We start from the raw sequence: 23,749 nt of genomic DNA, 5'->3' as shown, positions 1-23,749 counted from the left end.
AAAACTCAGGGCATACCTGGACACCTACAACTCACCTGGTACAACACTAGTTAAATCGTTAGAAATCATATATTATTGCTTAATTTTGTATATTTGCGTTAGTTCTGTTCTTTCCAGTCAATTCCAAGCAAGTTTAAGTTATTAAGTAACACAAAGTCAGTTAAGACACACTCCATGCCTTCAAAGACCAGCAGACAATAAGTACTTCCTAAAGCTTGTTTGCAGTACTCAGGACATACTAAGAGGTGCACCCTCTACTCAGAAGCGTTCTGTAATCAACAAAGTCTGAGGGATCCTGGGTTCAACGAGGTTAAGCAGCTTTCCTTGCCAGAAGAATTTCCAAGCCTGCACCATACACTGTGAATCTCCTTAAGAGGGATATTTTACACACTCACTCTCAAATCTGTTTGGCTTGGCTATGGAGTTTTTCCACATTTTTAGCATCTGTGTCCTGCAGAACAATTAGGAGAGTGTTGAAATTAAGTATAGTCCTACAAAGTGGACTGAAAGTTCTAATTCTTTCTATTTGTCACTGTGGTGGGCTGAATAATGCCCCACCAAAAAAGTTACCCAGTTCCTAATCCCTGCAATCTGGGATGCTGCCTTAAATGGCCAAAAAAAAAAAAAGGAAAGGAAAAGAAAAGAAAAAGGACTTTGCAGGTGTGATTAAGTGAAAGATCCTGAGATGGGGAAATTATCAGGATGGACCTTAAATACTATCAAAGGTGTCCTTACAAGAAGGAGGCACAGGGTGTTTATCCTGTGACTCAGCTGTCTCATCTGTAAAATGGGGCTTTGGGAATCAGATGAGGTCATGTAAAAAGCACTTCGTACAGTTCCTAACATATAAACATTTGCTGCATGAAAACCATTAACATATTATTATGTTATAGTATTAGTATATTATTATGTTATAGTATTATTGCTATTCAGAGGCCCCAAAAAATCCACTTTCACCCCAAGCCAAATCTCATATTCTTTTATTCCCAGATTGGCAAACTACACATCTTTACCTAATTTCTGGCTTAGGACATTTGAAATTATCTCAGCAAGGTAAGGCAGGTGGGTGGAAATGTTCATGCAGAGCTTTTGGTTCCTGATTAGCAACATACTTCGTTAGCCATTAGTTGAAAAGAGCCAAAGGGAGGATTGACGTAAGAAGAGAGAAAGATTTTGAAAGAGGATATGGGAAAAGTCATAGCATCCTCGCTATTCTTCTGGATGTCACGATCCAGAATTCTTTTTTTTTTTTTTTAAAGATTTTATTTATTTATATGACAGAGAGAGACAGCGAGAACAGGAACACAAGCAGGGGGAGGGGGAGAGGGAGAAGCAGGCTTCCCGCTGAGCAGGGAGCCCGACGCGGGACTCGATCCCAGGACCCTGGGATCATGACCCGAGCCGAAGGCAGACGCTTAACGACTGAGCCACCCAGGCGCCCACGATCCAGAATTCTTGAGAAACCTGTGGCTCTGTAAGCTAATGTGGATGTTCTCTAGAATCCTGGTGAAGTAGGATGGGCATTGAAGCACGTATGGAGTTTGTGCAGAAGACAGCAGTAGATACCTCAGGAAAAATGACCAAGACCTTCTCAGGACGCTGGAACTAAGAACCTCCAACAGCGGTGAAAAAAGACACCTTCCCTTGTGGGGGCTGTCCCCGGCAGACGGGGTCCTTACTAACACAGCATAAGAGACAGATGACAGATGGATGGGGATCTCCCTCCCTCAGCAAGAATCACAACAAGAGTTGCCAGGTCACATAAGGCAGAGATGAAAAAAGAGCGACAACACAACCCACAAATTCCCCACCCGGCCCAGCCCTAAATGCCAGCCCCCCCGTCACTCTACCCCACAAGCAGTGGCCACGAAGCTACGGCAAAGGCTGGGAGGCAGCCAGCAGAGATCCGCACCAGGCCTGAAAGGCCCTGAAAGGTCTGAGTCACCCTTGGAGCCACAGAGAATAGCAGGGACCTAGCAAGAAGCACAGAGAGTAGGGGTCTCAGAGCACAGCTCGTGGGAGTTCAGAATCCTACACCGTGACTGCAGCCTCAGCTGTCCGACCCCAGGCAAGTGAGGGGCTGTGGAAGCAGGGGTCACACTAACCAGTTATGGCAGAAACACTACTTACAGGGCTGCAGAAGAAAATCAAGGTAAGTCGCACTTCTGGCCATACTCAAGACAGAGAGAGAGAACAACACCCACCTCGCGGTGACAGATGTGAACACACAATCACACAGCACGCGTGTTAGTAAACACACAAGGCCAAGCTGTCCTGTCTGCCCATCAGGGCAAGACCATTCTGGGACACACCAAAACCTCACGAAAGACTGCAAATTCAGACAAGCAGGCTTAAAATAGTGAAACACTGAATGTTAGGGATTTTTAAGAAGCACCTTCTTTATTTTTAAATTTTAAAATAGAGGTGGTAAACCCAAATGCCCGTGAAGCCAGGCATGGAAGGGAAATGGTTACAGAGGGCGGGTCTGCAAAACCAGCAGGCGCACATCTCACCCGGGAAGGCAGCCCCCTCCCAGGCCCAGCCAGCGGCAGCCCCGGGCAGCGGGGGGTACAGCAGCCAGCTGCCGCGGCCCCTGGGCAGACAGCGAGCTGGTGCCAGGGCCGCCCCCCGCACAGCCCAGTTAGAGAATCACAAAACCACTGAGCGCCTGGCTGCTCTTCTTTCAGGATTATGAAAGTCATATAACCGCATAAAACGTAGTTCTGAGGAATAAAAATGAAGGAGTGAAGTCCTTCCCTTCTACTCCCCTAATTGTTACCAAATTAGATCATTATGTATCCTTTTTCTAGACACACAAAATGTTCTAGGAGTTGCTTTTCTCACTCAACAATATGTCACAGACATCCTTCCACATGAGTACATTCAGATCGATCGCTGGTTTGGGTTTGGGGTTTTTTGGTAGTTTCTGTTTTGTTTTGGTTTTGGGGTTTTGTTTTTTGCCAAACGCAGAGTTAGAATACAAAATTTCAGGGCTGGTAGATGATGGGAGAGCCTCTCAGTCAATCCCTTTCACTCACCAGATGGAGTCCCCAGAGGTCCTAGACACGGCTAGCCACACAGGAAAGAACTCTGCTCCCTGCCCCCCCCACCCCCCGCCACAGGGCCAGGCCAGCAGGTGTCACCAGCATACTGCCATCATCTTTGCTTTCCAGAAGAGCGGAGCCAAAAGGCCAAGCTTCCCACTTAGCCGGTGAGAAGGAGATATAATTAGCTTAGAGCAAAGTAATGGACTGTAATCAGTAAAGACCCTCACATCCAGCCATTTTTTTTTTAATTAGCAAATATCTAGAATCATTCTAAATCCATCCAGGTTACTAAATTAGAATTCATTAGCAGTCATATTCCACGTATTTCCAAAACATACTTGAAGTGGAGTTAACTCAGATTTTCATGAAGTTCACCCTCTTCCTGACTCGAGGCGTGAAAGAAACGGCCAGCCAGCACGGGCGAGTCCAGGGCTGGGTCCAGTGGGATAAGGGATGTGGCTGGAGCCTCCGTGTCAGAGACCACCCCTAGGAAAGGACACGTTTATTAAAAGGAAGAACTGCAAACTTCATATTTTAAAATACTAGTTCTCTTAGTGAATCAAGGAACTGAAAAGCTAATTAAGTATTCAGACCTTCAGAAACTCCAGTTTAGCTCCCAGATATAGAAAGATCTCTCCATCTAAAGATATAAACTCCCTGGAGGCCAAAGCCTCCCTGCAGCTAACTTCTGAAACATTTTAGGAAACTTGACCTCAAATTAAAAACAGCATTTCAGCAAGGGCTACTTGGAGGCTTTGAGAAACTGCATTTCAGATAAACACAAACTGCAGAGGTAAGTTATTCTTTTATCCTATTAATATAATTGCTTTATAAAAGAAATGTCTAGGTGTGTTTTTTTTCTGGTATTCCTTATCTCAACTAAATGGGAAGAACCATCTACCTCTTGGCAAGCTAGAACTGGAATATTCCAGATTGCTTCCCTTTTCCCTCCCTTTCTAAAAGGAAGATCCATCAGGAGTCTGTCTACCCTTGCTCCCCTGTCTCAGGTTCTCAGCAAATCTCACAGAGACCGTGGCAATCACCTCTTGACTCATTCTCAGCCACCAATCTTTCCCCTCTCCCACCTGTTCCCCAAAAAACTGCCCGAGTGTTCTCAGTTACTCATCTGACAAATACTTGCAGAGCCCCTGCTAGGTAGGCAACAGGCACCGTCCAGCACTGAGGACCAAGCAGGGTGCACCACCGACTCCCCGCCCTCAGGACCACCCCGGAGTGCTGTGGGAGAAGTGATCTGTGCCACGGGGAGAAAGCAAGCAGGCAGGGGAACAGGGAGTGCTCGGGGCTTGGTTGTTCTATCTAAGCGGTCGGCCAAGGTCTCATTCCCAAGGGGACACGTGAGCATTTTCTCAGGGAGGGAAGGTGACAAACGTGGCGGGCAGAGCGTTCCAGATGGGGAGGAACAATGGGTGCTCCCAGGAGCACGTGCCCGTGCATATGAGGACAGCGGGGGGCCAGAGTAGCCCCGCACAGTGCACAGAGGGACACTCTCAGCGGTGCAAGCAGAGAGGACAGACTCCAGGCACTCGTCAGGAGGGACATGGGGACAGAGGGTGCATGCACTAACTCCTTCCCAGAATCTCTTGGCAAGTTTACAGATCTTCAGTATCCTGAGAAAAATGAGTCAAGAAATAGGGGGAAAGGGTTATAATTCTCCTACTTGCTTAGCAATCAACATAGAATTCACTCAACATCAAGTGCAAAGCCAAGAGTAGGAAATGCTGGTGTGCAGAGGTGAAGTTGTTAAGGTGAAGGCTGCTATTTTCGTGAACTGGACCAGGAGCTCGGAGAAGAGAAGCTGCCCAATCCAATCACCTAGGCTTGCTTGTAGCTGATATTGGGTGCTAAGGGTGTGTGTTCAGAGTCCCGTCTGCTGCCAATGCTGAGTCCCTCTTGCAAATAAAGTTAATATTAAGAAAGTATACATAGCATGCTTGATATAAATCCTGACTCTGTGTAGTGCTGTTAATCTTGCTAGAAGATCCAAATGTTAACATCATGCAAACACTACCAGATAATATTCAGAAGCATTTTCCAGTGTTTGAATATTCCATATAAATAGTTCTCTGTAAACAGTATTAAACTTAGTGCTTCTCATTAAACATGTTTGTAGATATTCATAATAATAAGGTAAAAAATAACAAAAATGTTGGAAGTATTTTAAAATAAAGTAAATCAATTAGCTTTTGTGCTAGATACATTTTAAATGTTGTAAAAATTTTTAATAAAAAGAGGAAATTTTTAAGAGGGAAATGTGCTTTAACAGAAGAAATGCAAAGAAAAGATGTAAATGTCATAGAAATCACACCCTGGTCTAAAATCTGAACCGGGGGGGGGGGGGGGGAAAAAAAAAAAAAAAAAAAACACTTCAACAGCAAAACCAAATGAAGGCAACCAGAAAAATAATTTCACTGTTAAAAAAAGGCAATGAGTTTCTATGAGCTTCGGGAGCCCAAATGTTTTCTAACAAGCAGTAAGCAGGCCTGCCTGTTGCTCTGGAGACGCTATCTTTATCCTCCAAGGCCATTCACTGTACAAACAACAGAAACCAGGGCCTCTGCTCAGCAGAGAAGCCACGGGGACCTGCTTCCCCACCACAGGCCGACTGACACGGGCAGACAGAGGGAGGGTGTGGAAGCTGGTGGCTTTTGAGGTTACAGAAGTCATCAGCATAGCCTTACTAAGCCAGTCCCCTTACCCTTCCTTATACAATGCTCACAGCCACGCTGAGACACAGGTACTATCCTCACCCCCTCCCATCCTCCAAACAAGGAAACTGAGGCACAGAGAAATCACGTACTCGTCACACAGCTACTAAGTGGTGGAGTGAGAGCCCACCGCGGACATTGGGCTCTGGATCCACACTAGCAGCCCCCACTGCCTCTGTGCTTCTTCAAGTGGACCCGAAGACTTCAGAGTACAACAGGCGATTTCTACGTGCTCATGGTTCAGTGAACTCCCAATAACGTCATCATCATCGTTGTTACTGTTTATCTGCTTATATGAAGGACACTGTATTAAAAGGCACCATATAAGCTTCCCCCCGATGTGCTAAATCTAATTCCCAGGCTGGAATCTTCCCCATCGAATCCACAAAAAATAACCACGTTATCCCAGGCTGCTGACACTTCATACCTGCACTATCCCAGATGAGCAACATGGAATGAGCCAAACACCATGACGGAAAACAGCATCTGGCGTCTTCTTCCTGTTAACTGGAGAACTGGGCTCTGTCGGTGCTCAAGGACATGAAATTTTAAGGCTTTGGACCTAAGAATATTCCCCACTTCGGTGTTAAGTACATACTGGTATGAAAACCGTCAAGGACTATCCCACACCGGTCTGTTCGGACGACACCCAGAACCGGGAATTCTGAGCGGAAAGAGACCAGGATGCTGAGGGAAAGTGGTGAACACACCGCAGGGGGGACATCACACATCCAAGAGCCATTACTGAAACTCTACGGGTTGGACAAGAAAGACCCCAAATCCTGTTTCATTTGCCATACATGATCTTTTACTTCAACCTGCCTTTGCCTCTTGAAGCAACATCGGTATCCAGACCACCAACCGTACCCCCACACAGCCCACCCCCACTCCCTTGCGGTCACGCATCGTCTGTGCGTGGCGGCATCTGCAATCCCATCCACAGAGGCAGCCACCTGCACTGATACCCAGGCTGCTTCGGGAGGGAAGGAGAAAGGGAGAAAGCAGGGAATTCAGCGCCCCCCCCCACCCCCCGCCTATCCCTGAATACAGGAGATCTAGGAGACCTGTACTAGAAATAACCCCACCTCACTGGTAAGGATACCGAACCCAAAGAAGGTAAGTAGCCTGTCCAAGGTCGTACAGGACTGAGCGTGAACTGCTGCCCTGTACTCTCAGGCTATGATCATCGGATTTTAGCGGGTCGTCTCGCCAGGCAGAGCCTGCCCGAAGAGCACAGGAAATAGCTCCACCCGCAGGGAAGAACCAGGCTCCTCGTGGAGTGAGCTCTGGGCAGACAGCACAGCCTCGAGCAGGTGTTTACTAGCACGCAGGAGCTAGAATATATACTGTGCGTGTCCCATCACTTACAAGTGCCTACCATCAAAATCCATTGTCTCCTGTGTACAACTGTAAGAAATGTCACGTCAACTATGGAAACGGAGAGAAGCTTCTTTTCCTTAAACCTCTTAAAATAAGAAAAGTTGTCGAAGGGAAAGAAAGCAAAGAAAGCGGGGAGAAGAGCCCAAGCAGGAAGGTGGCTTCCTAGTGGGACCTTCGGTCCTTCCTCCGAGCTGTGATGCGCGCCCAGATTCACACGGAGGCAGGTACACATTGTGTGTATGTTATGTTTTGTGTCTTTTCTGACTCTGGCAACACAACTGTCAGGTCCTCACGCCAGGCACCGAGGACAGCAAGGAGGGCAGGTCAGCCCGATCAGCAGAGAGAAGCCCCCTGCGCACGTTCCTGGCAGCCCGGCCCTTCCAGCAAGAGAGCCGACAGCAGGGACCCGAAGAGCAGCATTCCCCTTGACCGAGCACAATCCTATTCCCCTGACACCACGCAGTCCTTTCAGGGCATTTCCGTCCACTCTTCGTGTCTCGTTATTCACTTGTTATTCAAGAAGAGTCCCTCAGCACCGAGGCGAAGCAGAGGTTCGTAATTTTAGCGCTTACGTTGGGCAAACATAAAGTTTTAAATCCATAGTCTAAGAACCAGTTAACCGGTACGGTCAACAGGGATAAAATAGAATGAGGAGATAAAAGACCCACTTTCTGAACCTTGGACTAGTTATGCAACCTTGGGCAAATCAGACTTTCTCCAGGTCTGTGTCTTCACCGGGGCTACGGCCTGTGGGTGCATCCTGTGCACTGGGCACCCGTCAAGCATTCTGCACATACCGGCTCCTGATGATCCCACAATGCTGTGCGGTCAGTATCACCACCTGCGCCTCACAGCTGAGAAAACCGAAGCCCAAAGTTAAACATCTGGCCTCAAATGGCAGAGTGAGAATACAACACAGGCCATGTGGGTCCCGCACGTGCTACAGCAGCAGAGGGCCTCTGGGATTCCTTCCGGCTTCACCCTCCACAAGTCCCGGATTCTAGGAATGAGCTGTGCTCCATGGGTCACATTCGTGCCAGGTTTTTGTAGCTGCTCAGTACCCTTCACAAATAACAAAGCCTTAATCTTCGAACACGGGAAGATTTAAAGCAGCCACCAAAAACCCTGACTTTAATAAAAGGTCACCCTGAAGTGAGCTAAAAATGCATTTGGCGTTTCAAATGCTCCTTGACTATCCCACTCTCAGTTGATGTAGGAAGAACTAAGTTATTAGCTAAATTGAAAGGTGGATGGATGCAAGTCCGAGGAAGGTTTTGCTTTTGGAACAACTGAGACTAGAAATATGCCCACAGCCAGTTTCAAGGCTCACTAACAGCTGATGGACCTCTCCCCACCGAGGACCCCAGGAAGTTTACCTTCCACTCTACTCCCAGACAAAACAGGGAAGGAGAGCCTGTCTTCATCTGGGTTCAGAACATTTCACAGAAAGGACAAGCTAAAATCTGAGACTCTGGCACAGAGTGTGAAAAACCCACCCTAGTTCATGTGCATTTCTTTTTTATAGATCACATTTGAGGCCCACCCTTTCTTCTTTCAAAGTCTCTCCCTGATCCAACTCAACCCTCATCCAAATGCATGGATGAAACGACGACTTTTGCAATCAGAGATTCTAGGGCTCCACTGTGCACAAAGTTGAGCTGTCTCGTTAAAATGTAGATTCCTGGCCTCCACACCCATCGGTTATGGTTCAGTGGGTCCGGTATGAGACTCAGGAAGCTCTATTTCTGATACACACTCCCCCCCCTTACACACCTGCATGTGCACCCGCCCCACCTCTACCTGGAGCCCCTCCCCCTCCCACTTCCCATGCTCCACACCAAGCAGAGGCTTTTGCAAAGGCAAAATCACAGCCTAGAGGATGTCCCCATCCTGCCTAGGAACAGGTGCGTCTTCTCTGCCCCCTTCCTTGTGCATCTGCCCACTGTTCCCAGTGCTCCACCCTCGAAGCTCTGATCCGGTCAGTGCGGCGGCCCTGATTAGGGGAGCTCCAGCTCTACCCGTCCCCAGGAAACCTCAGCAGCTACAACCCCCCCCTCCTGGTATCAGGGCGATAAGTCTGCAGGGCAGGTGGAGGCCCCCTGGCCATTGCTGCGTCTGAACCCTCATTCTCCAGCATTCTCTGGCATGCCCGCACACGGCGCCTGCAGGAAGGCCTTCCATCCCCAGGCTAGGCGGCTCCATGGCCACTGCAGTGATCGTCATTCAGCGAGAGCAAGGTACGACGAAACAGACTTCTATAAAACACCAAGACACTGAAAACCAACTTAAATCGTCTTGCATAAGAGGCTCTTTTTATGGAGTTGATCTCCTATGCCATCCGTCCCATAGTGACCGGGGTTTCGGTTCCCAGGATCCGCAGGCACAGGGTTTCTGATTACACTTGCGTCTGCTTCGGAGCAAAGGCACGGACAGCCCACCTCCAAGTGCCACTGGCAGCACCGCTGACAGGTCCCAGGGCTCTCACGCCAGCCCTGGAACACTGGGCCTGCCAACAAGAGGGCCACAGGAGGCTGTGAGACTCCGGGCCTCAGGCCAAGTGCGAGAACCCGTGGTCCAACCAGACATCAATGCACCACAGCAGACCCCTGCACCCACACACCTTCCTGCTCTTGTCACCTGAGCCCGAACCCGAGTGCTTACGACAGCCTGGACAGGGCGTTTAGAACTCTGGCTTTCCTGAACCCAGGGAACAGCATGCGGTCAGAGACCCACGCAGGAGGAAAGGATCTGGCACCGTGTGAAACAGACAACACACACCACCAGGAAGAGAGCAGTGTGTAAGTCAGGGCTGTGCTCACTTCTGGGGGGAAAGGGCACGCACACCTCTAGAGGGCTGGGAAAGGTCTACTTCTTAACCTGGGAGGCAGAAACCAGGATTTACTTGGTGACGGTGAATTTCTGTTCTATGTACTCTAATGGACGTGCACCATTTTTTTAAACCCTAAGTAGGGCTTTACAGCAAGCCCAGTGCTCTGTCGATACTCTTGGGGCCTGCCCGTCCCCGGGCACCTGGCTCATGGGGCGCAGGGGAGGGGTTAGCGCACTATCTTCTTCTTGCCCTCGATGGACTTTCGACGGTGTTTACCCTTTACAGCTTTCCCTAGCTTTCTGGTAAATAAGCATGGTGCTTACGTACTGTTGCCCTACCCTTCCCTCCTCTCCAAAATGAGCACTGAAGGGCAGCAACTGTCCCATTCAGTACCCGTGGGCTTAGCACAGGGCCTGGCACCCAGCAGAGACACAGGAGATATCTGTAGGACACACGAAAACAAGAGTCATCCTCTCAAAACCGTGCCATAAGAAGACGCATAAGACCCCGTGTCCCATACCGTCCACGCAGACGCCAGGCAATCAGCAGCAGCAAAGCCGATGGCCGTGTCATCTGCTACAGGGCAGCACAGCCTTCCCCCACCTCTGCTGGCGACCGACAGGCCACACGCGCCAGGCTGGAGATGAGAAAGGCCTCTTCAACGCTGCCAGGTATGTTGCATCAAAGATACACCTGGAGGGGTGCCTGGGGGGCTCAGCCTTAACCGTCTGCCTTCAGCTCAGGTCATGGTCCCAGGGTCCTGGGATCGAGCCCCGCATCAGGCTCCCTGCTCCGCGGGAAGCCTGCTTCTCCCTCTCCCACTCCCCCTGCTTGTGCTCTCTCTCTCACTGTGTGTCTCTCTCTGTCAAATAAATAAATAAAATCTTTAAAAAAAAAAAAAAATACACCTGGATAAGCAGCAGTTCAGGGCACGGATTTGGGCGTCAGGCATAAGCCGATTACCATCTCAGCTCTACCACTGACCAAGCAAGTAACGCCGTGAATGCCTCATTCTGCCAGCAGGTGCCACGGGCTGGGAACGGCACCTGACTCCGGAGCCTCGAACTGGCCTCGCCGACTCTGTCTTCTTCCTCTTCCTCTGGGAGGGATGCAGGAGTTAACCTCCCGCAGCGTCCAGCACCTTGTCTCCACATTGGGGTTTCCTCGTCCATGGGTGAGCACTGGTGGGATGGGAGCCCACCTGTCACAGATGCTGAGAGGAAGCCGGGATGTCCCCCCGCGCCCCTCGCCCCGCCGGCACCCAGTGTGTGCGCGCGTCCCTGAGGCTGCCACCATCAGATGCTCCCACCCAGGGCTCTGAATCTGCAGCAAATGACACCAAGGGCCAGGGACAGAGAAGGCGGCCACCGAGTGACACAGACAGGCCTGTCCAGCCGGGCCTGGCTGCCATCAGCAGGTACATCCTCACTGGGGTGTCCACAGCATGGTGGTGGCTCTCCTCCCGTGGTACAGTCTTTGCTCGGGTTCTGACCACCCAGCCGCCTTTGGTAACTGCTGGATATTCTTCCAACAAATGCTTTTTCTGCTCAAGCTCTTATTTGCAACCAAGACCACATGGACCGAGGCTGGAAAATTCTGACAACCTCTGGCTTTCGGAAGTGTAAGAGGAGGACAAAAATAAAACATCAAAAGCAGCTAAACCAGAGAAGTGATAGCTCAGAAAATGAGACTTAGCAAAGATTCACACTGCAAAAGTGGTATTGCACGCGTTTGCCTCGTCTTTCTTCTATTACCCTGACCTTCCTGACAGTGCCCTCGTTTCTGCAAATAGACACTTCCTCTGTTCGCTTGACCCAGCAGAGGAAACTACAACCAGAAAACAGATCGATTTTCTTTGGGCTACGCTGTCAACAGCTTCTTCTGTTCTCGAATTTCTCTGATTCTTGGAAACCAGAAGACCGCAGATTACTAGACTCCTTAGCATTCACAGCAGTTTAACCAAAGTTTATTAAAGGTCCACTGCGTGCAAGGCATTTGTAGCTTGAAGTCGTAACAAACGGAGAGAGTACAATTCAAATCCAACTGACCCATCTGTAATTCAGGCTTGAGAATTTTATTTCTAAATGTAAAACACCCAGGTGATTATTTTGTGAGTATTCTGGATTCTACAGAATATACTCTAGTAGCACAAAACCAAGAGGCTCAGCTCTGCGAGATGGCCTACAAGCCAGAAGCAAACCACACACAGGTTCTGTCTGGCATTAAGGCTTTTAATCAGTTCCTTAAAACTCTGGATTTCTATTAGGGTTGGAAGACCTGGCCCCCCACCCCCCACGCAGGCCACCATATGGTGACACAGGGCGTGTTCCAGCAGCGTCTGCTCCTGGGTAAGGGTCACGCGGCTTTCCAATGGGTCACAGGGCCCAGGCTCTGCGATCGTTTAATATCCAACCTACTTCGCTGACGTGTCACCTGCCTGGCCCCCAGAGGCACTCGACTTTGGGATTCCTGCTTCAGATGCATCACAAAGTGGGCTTTAAAAAACAGATGCACAAGCAAAGGAAACAGTCAACAAAACCAAAAGACAACCGACAGAATGGGAGAAGATATTTGCAAATGACATATCAGATAAAGGGCTAGTATCCAAAATCTATAAAGAACTCATCAAACTCAACACCCAAAGAACAAAGAATCCCCAATCAAGAAATGGGCAGAAGACATGAACAGACATTTCTGCAAAGAAGACATCCAAATGGCCAACAGACACATGAAAAAGTGCTCAATATCGCTCGGCATCAGGGAAATCCAAATCAAAACCTCAATGAGACACCACCTCACACCAGTCAGAATGGCTAAAATTAACAAGTCAGGAAACGACAGATGTTGGCGGGGATGCAGAGAAAGGGGAACCCTCCTACACTGTTGGTGGGAATGCAAGCTGGTGCAGCCACTCTGGAAAACAGTATGGAGGTTCCTCAAAAAGCTGAAAATAGAGCTACCATATGATCCAGCAATTGCACTACTGGGTATTTACCCCAAAGATACAAAAGTAGGGATCCAAAAGGGTACGTGCACCCCGATGTTTATAGCAGCAATGTCCACAATAGCCAAACTGTGGAAAGAGCCAAGATGTCCATCGACAGATGAATGGATAAAGAAGATGTGGTATATATACACAATGGAATATTATGCAGCCATCAAAAGGAATGAGATCTTGCCATTTGCAACGATGTGGATGGAACTGGAGGGTATTATGTTGAGCGAAATAAGTCAAAAAGAGAAAGACATGTATCATACGACCTCACTGATATGAGGAATTCTTAATTGCAGGAAACAAACTGAGGGTTACTGGAGTGGGGGGTGGGGTGGGAGGGTGGGGTGACTGGGTGATAGACACTGGGGAGGGTATGTGCTCTGGTAAGCGCTGTGAATTGTGCAAGACTGTTGAATCTCAGATCCGTACCTCTGAAACAAATAATGCAATATATGTTAAGGAAAAAAAAGAAGAAGAAGGTAGCAGGAGGGGAAGAATGAAGCACGGGAAATCGGAGGGGTAGACGAACCATGAGAGACGATGGACTCTGAAAAACAAACTGAGGATTCTAGAGGGGAGGGGGGTGGGAAGATGGGTTAGCCTGGTAATGGGTATTGAGGAGGGCACATTCTGCATGGAGCACTGGGTGTTATGCACAAACAATGAATCATGGAACACTACATCTAAAACTAATGATGTAATGTATGGGGATTAACATAAGAATATAAAAAAAAAAAACAAAAACAGATGCACACACACTTATTTCAAATGCTCCCAAGTTTCCTTTTTCCACAGGGAAGAAACGGGGCAAGAGATCCGTTCCCACTTCAGCCAAACATTCCCTGAACGTTAGACTTCCCAGAAATATTTAATGTTTAAACTACGGTATCTCTTAGTTCATTGTGACATTGTGTATTTAAATGTTTGCCTTCAAGAAATCATGAAACAGCGTTATGTCTCCCCACCCTCTTCTCGCTGCCACCTGTCGGGCATGCGGAGGGGACCAGGGACGTGGGTCCAGCTCACTCGGGAACACACAAGCAAGATCGTTCAGACGCTTTTGCCTTGACCATCACGTTCCTAGTGACGTTCAAGCATCTTCATTTCAGGAGCAAAAAGCATCTGGTACTGTAAGAGCAGTATTTTTAAACAGCGATACATACATATTTCTATTTCCTCCAAATGTCCTTTTCCTCCCATTAAAAGGAAGCAGATAAAATTCCTCACACCTTCTGTTCTTACATGGCCCCAAAAAGAGCCTGAAGGTAATGCTGCTCAGTCACTCTTGGTGAATGCTCGACCAAAGGAAGGAATGAGCGAAGGAGCAAACACACCAAAGGACAGAATACCAGTATTTGTGAGCCAGAGGACCTGTGAGGATCCTTCCCCATCTACACCCCAGAGCCCCAGGCTGCTGCCCCCTCCCTTCACAGTGGCCAGGTCACACACACCCCCCGACCCCACCACGTCCACCCCATTCATAATTCCCAGCCATGCTTCCTGACCGTTACTGAGAAAACACCGACACACAACCTCCCATCTGCATTCCCAGCTCCCTCTCCCGTACATGAGTAAGGGAACCGAATCTATGGAGCGCTGAGGCGGAGTCTCTCTGTCCGGGACAAGAAAGTGCAGCCTGAGACACCTGCAGACGCAGCAGTGACGAGAATGGGAGGTCTGGGTGTCTGGGCTCGCTCTCAGGGTTTTCTGCTGACCTAGGAACGCCACGCTCCATTTCTTAAAACAGTTTTACACTGGCAAAGGCCTGCATACTGTGAGCCCCCGGGGAAAGATGCCCAGAAAACTAGGGTTTATAAGGTGATGTAACTTCCCCACGGTCACAGCCAAGAAGCTGGAATTTATACCCAGACCCGTCTAGGGCTCTTGCACACCACTCACCAACAATAACTGAACAGCCACACAGGAAAATCAGGGAGAAACTACCACTGCCGTGCATTCTGTAGACGTTCTGACCCCGACATCATCTCTTTAACTAGCAACAGAAATGCGCTAGGCATCCCCCAGCCAGCTGACCACGTCGTGTTGGAGAAATTCAGGTTTGACGGCAAGGACCACCTCTTCTGAGCTCACATCCCTTCTTCTAGTCAAAATGAAGTAACTCCTGAAACTACGGCCATGGGATTAGATTCATAAGCAAGGATGCTAGGATACTGCATACATGGGGTTTCCCAAATACCGGAGGAATCAAAGTTCAGTGGGACCCTTTCCACCGCTTATACCCCCAACATTCTCACTTACTGGAACAAAAGGGTCAAAATGCACAACACCCTGCCCATAAAATGACAGAATTCACCAGATTCAAGGATTCTGGGCAGTATGCTGAAGGTGTAAATGGGGGGGTGGTGGAGACAGATGACAGAAGGGACCCTCAACCAGAGCATCACAGTCATCTGCTCTGCATACTGGGTGTTTGGAAAGAAAAAACACACACACACACGCACGTGCACACACACTTGAAGAGCAGTTTCCACTGCTAAAACCAAGACGGCGACCTTGCCAAAATTAGTAGGAAACACAGTACTGCAGAGAATGCCCACTTGTTTGTTAACTTTTTAAACGAAATATAAACAAGCTGTGGATGTCTGCCAGTTGGAAAGAGATCTTTTCGTTCTGCTCTTCTGCCCTTTCTGTATAAGCTCTTGTCCTCTCCCTCCTCATTCTCCTCTCTTGGTGTGCAGGTTAGGGGAACAAACCACAGGACCTGCCTCCATCATTAAAGCAGACCGCAGCCCAGAGCTGGGAACACTGACCGGGAACCTTCCAGAAAGCTTTCCTGGAAGCCCCTCCCCAGGGAGCATCGCTGCCGGCAAGCACCACGCTCGGGCTCCAGGGCCCACACTCGACCCTGAAAGCGATGGCAAAAACAAGTCCAGCGCCTTCTGAGGGCCTTTGCTAAGTTCTACAGGAAACCAAACGAAAAATAAAGCGAAGGAGTATAACCGTTCATCTCAAAAACCACACGCTTCTCATCTTCCCAGGGCTATTTGGCTCCCAGGGCCCCAACCCCATTCCGCCTCCCCGCCGAGCACCACCCTCCACTAGAGCACCATCTCAGGAGTATCACACTTCCCATGTTAGAGACCAGGGGACCCCCAGCTGGTAACCCCACAACCCAGCCAGCATTCTCACTGGGCCCCAGCTTCTGACCCGAGAGACGCCCCACAAGAAGGTGGGGGACGGACATGCTAAAGCAGCTCATCCGCAGGTGAGACCCCACCCCCATTATGGACTCAACAGCGAATCTCTCAATGTTACAACCGTGGCCCCCACAAAAGGCACCAGAGACCGGGGTCTTACGTGAGAAGCCAGCAACCTCTGAAACCCCTCACCAAGGACGCCGATGTCACAGCCTCTCAGCCTCCCCCCGTCCCTCTCTCCTTCCAGTGGCCACCACAGCTGCAGCCGGAGGAACACACGCCTTTGAGCAGAATCGCCGAATTCCATAAATGCCGCCCTTTCTTCTCCTCCCCACTCCGAGAGCAGGGGGTGTCCCACAATGGACAGAATATTTCATTCACGCTCTGTCTGAAGAGCAATTTTTTCCACAGGGAAGCAACGAAGTGGTTAAAATTCTCAACCCGACGAGGGGGCCTGTTCAGGGCAATCTGAAATCACAAATGACAAAGCTGGGGTCTGTCTCATATAGGTTCGGAGTCACAAAATCAGCAAGCTCAGAAATGTAACTCTTCCTTCGCCAGCATCACTGTTCCTGGCATCACCCGCTTACACTGTAGGGCACGCGTGTGATCACTACAAACTGGAATCGATACACACGCGAAGTGCAACATCATGGTGGCCGTTTACATGACGGCTGCCACATAATCTAAATCACCTGCAAACTGTAAATGTCTGATTCCTCCCACACTCTTTTCTAGCAATCTACAAAGAACGGCACAGACCTAGGGCCTCATGCCCTGGGAGCAAGCTAGCTCTGGCCGAGACCTGAAACCATGTTTCCTGCAAAGAATGCTCATGGTTCTCCTTTTAATTAAAAATAAATAAATAAATAAATTTAACTTAATTTAAGAAAAGGTTTATTTTCCTTTGCTTACCCTCAGAATTTAAAAAAGTCTTTCAGAAGCCTTAGGGTGCTTCGGTGAAGCTGAGAGTAAGCAAGGAAATATTCCGCTCATACTTGGGCAGGAGCTTGGAAAGTGGACATCGTGGCAGAGGCACCAGCTCTAACCAGCCACGAGGCTGACAGAACTCGGGGAAACCTCGCCCGCACGTTGGTCAGCTCACCTGTCATCGTGTGCCCTCAGCCCCACCAGCTCTGCTCCCTGCCCGAGTCACAGACACAGCTCCAAGAATTCCCTCGCTCCCAGACACTCGAAGAGACAAGGAGACGGCGTAGGAGGGCACGAGGGAGAGACACAAGGACACAGAGGAGGAGAGGGGTTGCTGGCTCCACAGAGAGGGTCCCTCCCTAACCTGCAGGAATCCACAGTGCATTCACAGTTGCTGGTTTTCCATACTCAGCAAACAAGCAGGCATCTCTGCAGGACCGGGCTTCCCATTCTCTGTAGTTCCACCTCAAGACCAAAACGAGAAGGGCCCCGAGATGGTCGGTGGTTTTAAGAACAAGAGTAAGAGATGGGGCGCCTGGGTGGCTCTCTTCGGCTCAGGTCGTAGTCCCAGGGTCCTGGGATCGAGCCCCGCATCGGGCTCCCTGCTCCGCGGGAAGCCTGCTTCTCCCTCTCCCACTCCCCCTGCTTGTGTTCCTGCTCTCGCTGTGTCTCTGTCAAATAAATAAATAAAATCTTAAAAGAAAAAAAAGAACAAGAGTAAAGGACTTTCTAAGCTTCGGAAGTCTATGAATCTGACTTCCTCCAAAGGTTACAGAGCAATCACAAGTCAGTGCTTTTAAGGAGAAAGCAGTCTCTGGTTTTGCCCGCAGCCCTCCCTGGAGAGAAGTGAGCGTCTTGGGGAAGCTTCCACGGGGGTCAGCACGGAGGCCAAGAGGCCCTTCCCTTCGTCTGGGGGGGGGTGCGGGGGCGGGGTGAGGTCAGCGGGGACAGAAGGGCTGTTACCGCCCAGAGCCCAGAGCCGCAGGTCCCCTGACGCTGCTATCTTGTCGCCCCCGGGGCCAGGAGCCAGGAGCCACCGGCGGGTTATCAGGCGGTGCCATTCACTGCTAGGGGGTGGAGAGGGAGTGCTCCACAGAGGACACGTCCAACACGCAGGGAGGACACAAAGCAGCCACGTGTCACCACAGGGCCACATCGTGAAATAATCCCAGGTCATCGGCCTCTCTTAAAAGAACCACACTGCCCTCCTAAAAACTGCTTAATTTCGCCAGACACCTGCTCTCAGAATTCAGGTTCCCTTTTTACCAGAGTTTTTGAGGCCCCTCTGACGATCTGAGTGTGAGGGTTCTGTTGAAGCGTTTACTAGGGATTGCAATCACAAATACAGCCTAACTCTGCAGGCCGTGTTTCTGTCCTGTCTGGCTGGCTCGCGGGAGCGCCCTTTGCGGGTGGTCAAGGACAAACGGCATTAAAGCCTATTATTCCGCTTTCTATGTAAGAAGGCTTAATGTGTCAGCTGCATTTTAATCTAAGGATTATGCGCTTACGCTCAGAAAATTCCTTTTAGAAACATCAATAAAGATCTTTTTTTTTTAAGGATTCTTATTTTTTGTCTCAAAGCCTATTTATTTATAAATTGACTGGTACTTTATATCTGAGATGAAAGCCTTTCACTAAGAGAGGAGGCAGCTACTGCAGAGTTACCAGGAAAGCCGGGGTCTCTGCTGAGACCATCTAAATATACATCACGCCTTAAAAATAAGAGAACGCCAGGGAAGGCTCGCCGCTCCCGGCTGGTGAGCAAACACCAACCCTACCAGCCCTGCCCTGGAGTTCGGTAAGACTCCACACTGACTTCCTGTTAAAGACAGAGAAATGAACACACAGTCCGTCTGCCTCCTAAAACCCCCAAACAAGAACAATTAATGCTTTTAAAAGCATAAAGCCACAGGGACAGAGACAACAGGAGAGGTTAAAAGTTTAGACCGTTCAGAGCTAGAAGGCAAATAGATGTTGGCAACAGACTTGGCAGACACAAGAGCCCAAATCTTCCCACTGGGGAAGCCTCGTTCTCAAGCATGAGCAGACATTCAAGGATCACCAGGCACACAGAGCAAGTATCTAACATGAAAGCCAGAAATGGGAGGGGCAAGAAAGCAACATAACAGAAATTAAATTATGCAAGGGGGAAAAGAGAAAAAGCTTCAAAAAGAAGGAAAAACCAAAGGATTAATCCCCTCAGAGAACTAAGAGAAAATACTCTGTCCTGAAATCACAAGATTCTGCAAAACAGAAGCATCCAGAGAACAGCCACCAGGAGAAACAGAGTGGTCAGAAAATAAAACCAGAAAACATGAAAACGTTAACAGAAGATGAGAAAGTGAAGTTGAGAAAATACTCTGTGAAAAAAAATGGGAGCAAAACCAAGGTAGCTGCAGGACAGGTGAGCCCGCGTTGACGGGAACATCGGAGGGAAAGAACAGAGAAGACGAGGGGAGATCATTAATGACTTGGAGAGAATTTCTAAAAACAAAGGACGTGAGTTTCCAGCCTGAAGGTGCCCATGGGGATCTCAGCACAATAAATGAAAAGAGGCCCTCCCCACCAAGGAATGTTCTCAGGACATTTCAGAACACTGAAGATAAAGAGAAGAATGAAGAGTTCGAGAGAAAAGGAAAAGTCAGCCCAACAAGGGGCCGGGCATCAGAAGGTGTGAGGCTTCTCTCCATCTGCGCGGGAAGCCAGAGGACAAGGAGCCAGCCCTCCCCGCTCTGGGGTTCGCAGACGTCCAAGTGGGACTTCCACACCCAGCCAGACTGTCAACTAAATACGAACGTGACAGTCTCAGACTCAAAACGACTCCAAAGTCTTACCTGCCACGTGTAATTTGTTAAGAAGGTTCCAGAAGATGTGGTCCGCCACAACAAGGGAGTAAATGGAGAAAGGAGAGAACATGAAGTGAGGGAAACAGAGAAGCCAGTCCAGGAGGAGGATCCAAGAAACCCCGGAGCGGTGTTGAAGGAAGAGCCCGTGTGGAGCTGTGGTGCCCGGGAGGCCTGAAGGGGCAGCTGTCTGGATCTCACTGGGCAGGAGCCTCCAGCACTGACTCTGTCCACAAGATAAAACTGAAATACCTCAAGTCTTAAGATATGGGGAGCAGATTCACATTCACAAATTAGTGATCAGTACACACATTTTTTAAAACAAGACAACTTATATGAGGGCGCCTGGGTGGTTCCATCAGTTGAGCATCCAACTCTTGGTTTTGGCTCAAGTCATGATCTCAGGGTCATGAGACTGAGCCCCGCGCTGGGCTCCATGCTCAGTGGACAGTCTGCTTGAGATTTTCTCCCTCCTTCTGCCCCTCCCCCTGCTCTCTCTCTCCCTCTCTAAAATTAAAAAAAAAAAAAAATTTTAATTTAAAAACACAAGACAGTGATTAAATCCAAGAAAAAATCTATGTGCAGGAAAGTTCAAGTAACCCATGTATACTATACAGTAGCCTTGCCTCACCTGCGGGGGACGCGTTCCAAGACCCCCGCAGGTGCCTGAAAGCTCAGACGGCACCGAACCCTAGACACCCCATGTGTTCTCCCACACACACACACCTAGGATAAGGTGTAATTTCTAAATCAGGCACAGCGAGAGATTAACAACAAGAACTCATGCTAAAATGGAACAATTATAACAACAGACTGTAATGAAAGTTAAGTGAGTGTGCTTTCTCTCTTTCTCTCAAAATACCTTGCTGTGCCGCACCCAGATTTCTGGTGATGGTGCAAGATGGTAAAATGCCCGCGGGATGAGATGAAGTGAGGGGGTGATGCAGGTGCTGTGGCCAGGCGTTAGGTGACGACTGACCCTGACCTCTCAGAGGAGGATCATGTGCTTCTGGACCACGGCTGACCGCAGATACAGGGGCTTACCGTGAGCGCATCCGTGACTCCTGCCCACGTGGCAGAAGATAAATAAACACCAAACAAGAGAGGGGGTGGGGGGGAGAGCATCAGCATAAAGGGGACACGAGGTGCCGTGGGACTACATAACCCTTTAAGAACCAAGCTGGTACAATTTCAGTAAAAACAAACACGAACCCAAAAAAGAGAGGAGTGGTCTAGCGTGCACTTAGTATGTCAACCTTGTACCACCGGCTGACTTACAAAATACTTTCCCATGTGTCTAATCTCTTTTACCAAACTCCACAAGTCAGGATGAAGGGAGTCAAGTAACTTGACCAAAGCGACACAGAGGGACGAGGTGGCAGAGACGGGTGCAGAAAGGACGCACGCACAGGTGTGTTCACAGTTTATGGTTCAGCTGCTGTGAATGGCGTGGGTGAGGATCTAGAGGGGGATGAGCCGGTCAGATTTTGGACCTCAGTGGCTCTCAAACTTGACTGTGCCCAAGAATCGTCTGGTGCTCCATTTACATGAGGTGTCCTGAGTAGTCGAAGTCACAGAAGAAGTAGAATGGTGTCACCAGGGGCGAGGGGAGGAGGGTGGATGGGTTCAGTTTCAGCTCTGCAAGATGAAGCCTTCTGGGGATCTGTCTCATGACAAAGTGAGTAAACTTAACATTACTGAACTGTATGTTCCAAAGTGGTCAAGAGAGTAACTTTGATGTTATATGTCCGATTCAATTAAAACAGAAGCAGCATCAGGGCGCCTGGGTGGCTCAGTTGTTAAGCGTCTGCCTTTGGCTCCGGTCGTGATCCCAGGGTTCTGGGATCGATCCCCGCATCGGGCTCCCTGCTCAGCGGGAAGCCTGCTTCTCCCTCTCACACTCCCCCTGCTTGTGTTCCCTCTCTTGCTGTCTCTCTCTCTCTGTCAAACAAATAAATAAAATCTTTTAAAAAGATTTTTAAAAAGTAAAATAAAATAAAATAAAAATAAATAAAACAGAAACAGCATCACCTGGAAGGCTCATTAAAACACGGTTTGCTAGACCTCACCCGCAGGACCCTGATCCAGTAGGTTTGCCTGGGACTTAAGAATGTCTACCCCTGGGCGCCTGGGTGGCTCAGTGGGTTAAGCTTCTGCCTTCGGCTCAGGTCATGATCCCAGGGTCCTGGGATCGAGCCCCACATCAGGCTCCCTGCTCAGTGGAGAGTCTGCTTGTCCCTCTGCCTCTGCCCCTACCCCCCTACTCATGCTCTCTCTCTCAAATAAATAAATAAAATTAAAAAAAAAAAAAAAAAAAAAGAATGTCTACCCCTGACATGTGACTAGGCCACGCTGATGTCCCTATTCTGGGAACCAATTTTAAGAATCACTGTTCTGCTTCAAGGGTTCTAAAACCCTAGTCGGAGAAAATAAGAGCACAGGAGAAGGCTGGGGGAGGTTATGGACCTGGACATGGCACACTTTGAAAGTCCTCAGGAGACTCCGTCCCCCAAGTAGCTGGAGCGCCGCTGGCTGGCCCGGCCCCTACCCACGGCGGTAGACTGTGTGTGAGTGGTACAAGCAAGCCTGTGGTCACTCCACCATGCACGGGTTCGGCCACAGTGGGGTCATGGCATTGTTGAGAATACTAAGTAGGATAATCATCACAAGAATCTTCCGTTGCTGACATTCAGGAAACAGGGCTGACCAGGATTTCCCACCTATAAAAAGGGGTCAAGTTAAGACAGTGAAGAAACTGGGGTGCCTGGGTGGCTCAGTCATTAAGCGTCTGCCTTCGGCTCAGGTCATGATCCCAGGGTCCTAGGCTCAGCAGGAAGCCTGCTTCTCCCTCTCCCACTCCCCCTGTTTGTGTTCCTGCTCTCGCTATCTCTCGCTCTCTAATAAATAAAATATTAAAAAAAAAAAGTGAAGAAACTACTAATATTTAATCCCAGACTACTTAGCACGGCAAAAAGCTCCCAAGGAACTGAGAACAAAGTAAGTAGGATGAAATCTCAGAACCTATTATGATTCCCACAAGCATTTGGCAAACCGAGGGTCGTTTCTACAGAATTAGCAGCTAATCCCTTTATTCTCTAAACAGGGTTGGGTTCTTTGGACTGTAAGTGTCATTGTAAAACCAGGTGTTGGAATCAATACTCAAAACAGCACCTCCTTCATGTAAAGAGACAACAGAAGGCAGCGTGTTCAGACACAGGAGGTAACGGAGGGCTCGAAGCTTTAATTCCCAAAGACATCCACATGGTAAACAACTTCTTGTCAACGGAAACCCGAACTGAAGACAAAGGCACAGTTCAGACAGATCTGTTCATTCAAGAAATATCTGAGCGCCTCCCACACACCGGGCGGCGAGCAGCAGGGTGAGCCCAGGCCAAGGCCGCTGCGGGGCCAAACGCGTGGGTCTGGCCGCAAAGCCAGCTCTGGAAATTTCGAGCAGCACCGTGTTTCTCCAAAAGCCCCTACAGGGAGCCCCCAAACTGTGGGCCCCACCATGTTTTCCCTTGCGTGGACAGCTGCATCTTTGGGGTGTATTACAGATTACCCACAGCGATACTCCTAAGTTTCCAGTGTCTTGAGTCCACAGTACAAAGAAACCATTGTCTTTGTCCTCAGAAAGCAGCATGACCCTCCTCAGACGTCTGGGTCATACCGAGGTCTGAGTACCCAGGGCAAGCCTCCTTCAGGAAGTCAATCTGAATAATTTCTCCACAAGACATTCTCAACACTGTGGGACGATATTCTTAATGAAGAAACTGGTGAGGCAGCATTCTGGGGTGGCCCAAGCCTCTCCCCAACAGAAGCCATGTCTTCACCCCAGGC

The 23,749-nt window shown here is 49.2% G+C and overlaps 1 protein-coding gene across 12 annotated transcripts in view; it reads right to left on the bottom strand.

The window, feature by feature from the left end:
* Positions 1–23,749, bottom strand: part of SGMS1 (sphingomyelin synthase 1) — a 268,293-nt gene that overhangs the window by 208,245 nt on the left and 36,299 nt on the right. For 9 of the 12 annotated variants that reach the window (XM_035008582.1, XM_035008588.1, XM_035008580.1 and 6 more), the window contains one exon: positions 3,386–3,533. The exons of the other annotated variants lie outside the window; for them this stretch is intronic. The gene's annotated coding sequence lies outside the window, so the exon portion shown is untranslated. The remainder of the gene's footprint in view (positions 1–3,385; positions 3,534–23,749) is intronic. 12 annotated transcript variants of the gene reach the window in all.

Source organism: Mirounga leonina, unplaced genomic scaffold, assembly GCF_011800145.1.
Source record: "Mirounga leonina isolate KUSES-001 unplaced genomic scaffold, KU_Mleo_1.0 Mir_152, whole genome shotgun sequence".
Classification (NCBI taxonomy): domain Eukaryota; kingdom Metazoa; phylum Chordata; class Mammalia; order Carnivora; family Phocidae; genus Mirounga; species Mirounga leonina.
The sequence above is the reverse complement of the archived record's forward strand: the minus strand, read 5'-3'. Positions and strand labels throughout refer to the sequence as shown.